The following is a 2,226-nucleotide window of genomic DNA, read 5'->3' as shown; positions in this document are numbered from 1 at the left end:
CCATATTCACTATATGTTTCATTCAGCACTAATTTCTAAACTCTGACCAGGTATTTTCACTATACAGTAATTTCAATACTTTCTTACTATACCTTCAGACTGATCAGTATTCACTTATGTTTCAATTTCATGAATGAATTGTGAATTTCTTTCACTATTTCACTTTTCACTATTTTATTTATTTTCACTTTCAATATGTTTCACTATTTGATATTTGCAATTCTCAGTTATGCAAATCCTTCTGTAATATTTCAACTACTTAGTTCATTTTCGATTAACTACTTCACTACAATGATTTGTGAAAACTTTTCACATTCACTTCAAAATTTCACCTTCACTTCTATATTTCAACTTCACTTTCAGTATTTCACTTTCACTTCAAAAATGTCTGTGATAATCTTTATAAGTGTATGCTTATATTAGTACATATGTTGTATGAATATGCACTATGTATATAAGCTTTAAATAAAGCGTACTCTTTATGATATGTAAATATTTATTTTATGTTTTATGTGTGTGCAATGTAAAAAATATCTGTCAAAAATTTTTTAAAAAAAATCCGACTCAGCTGGACTCGATCCGGCAACCTCGAGATTACAAAGCCGACCGCTTTACCGACTGCGCCACGCAACTGATATACTATATATACGCTATAATTTTCGATATGGTTAATAATACCGAGTACACGTGTTCACCGACTCGTTTCAAGGACAATCAGTCGCGGATAAGGTTAAATTTTCTAAGTATAGACAATATCACAATATCTTACAGAATATTGTTTCCACAAAGTTCTGTAATATATCAATATCTGAAGCACTTCAGTAGGTCTACAAACGATTTATGTATAATATTGTAGTGGGAAAAGATTGATCAGGCCAGTTCAACACTTATTTATTTATTTTGAAAAAAAATAAATTTCTCACACTGACTACTTAATGCTATCACTTCTACTCTGTATATCTATCACTTCTACTCTGTAAACTATCTATACAGTACTGGTAAGAAGGCCTGTTAGTTATAATGCAGTTAGTAAGTGCTGTGAAGAAAAGACAGAAAAAGAAAGAAAAAATGACTTCAATATAAATTTAGGGCAAATGTAAATAATGACACAATTATTACAAATAACACCCTGAAACACAAAACTTATCCTAAACACAAAGCAAAATACTCCATAAACACAATAACATAATATAAATATATTAAGTCACTCTTTGCTGGGTCTATCACTGGAATCCTGTGAATGATATATTGTAAGGTCAAAGGTCAAATTTCCTTTGGGTCAATCTCCATCCTTGAATATAGACACTTGTAGTAATTCCTCAAGTTTATAAGGCCTTATACTTATTTACTATAGTACTCACTATACTTCATCTGTGCACAGATCTTTATAGCTGTCTCTATTTACCATATGGTTGCTCAACAGAGGGGATGATCCCTTGAAGTCTGTGAACGTTCTTGCGTGCCAAAATACCATTCTTGGATCTTTGAAATTCACCCGTTGGGCGCCACTTCTCACCCTGTGACATTTGGCGCCCAACGTGGGACCGTGACGGCATTACACTGGTTAGTCTCCGACACCTGTAATTGCTTATATATAAAGTACCCGCTGAAATTCGAGGACGAATTTCAAAATGGTGGGGAAATATGTCACGGTAGAGAACCTGAATATTAAAACGGGGAGAAAATGTGTAGGCGGCCGGATAGCTCAGTCGGTAGAGCATCGGAACGGTATTCTGAGGCCCCGGGTTCGAGTGCCGGTCTGGCTGCACATTTTTCTCACCCTGTGACACATACACCACAAATGCACCCGTCAGAATGTCAGTTCTGCAACCAGTGTATTTTAGAGGTGCATCAATTATCATTCCATCCGTTATACTAAAAAATCCGCTTGACATAACAGCAGGCTTCGCAAAAATGCTGGACATTAAGTCAGACAAACTTACATCTTTAGTCAGACCGAGAAAAAATAGAAAAATATGTAACTGGCGAAACGAAACCGTTTTAATTTTTGTGGGCAGCGAAGCGTGACCACAGATTTACCATACCACAAATTTACGGTCAAAATGCTTATCCGAAACCGAAGAACAAGTACACTGTATGCTGTCACCTGACCTGGTGTACGGCGAGAAAAAGTTAAGATGGCGGACCTGGATATTGAAGAAAGGTAGGCTCCCTGTATGTTCATTGATTTCTCTGTTAATATTTCCTTTAGGGGAGAATGTTTTG

Source organism: Mercenaria mercenaria, unplaced genomic scaffold (assembly GCF_021730395.1).
Source record: "Mercenaria mercenaria strain notata unplaced genomic scaffold, MADL_Memer_1 contig_4807, whole genome shotgun sequence".
In the NCBI taxonomy this organism is placed as follows: domain Eukaryota; kingdom Metazoa; phylum Mollusca; class Bivalvia; order Venerida; family Veneridae; genus Mercenaria; species Mercenaria mercenaria.
The sequence above is the reverse complement of the archived record's forward strand: the minus strand, read 5'-3'. Positions refer to the sequence as shown.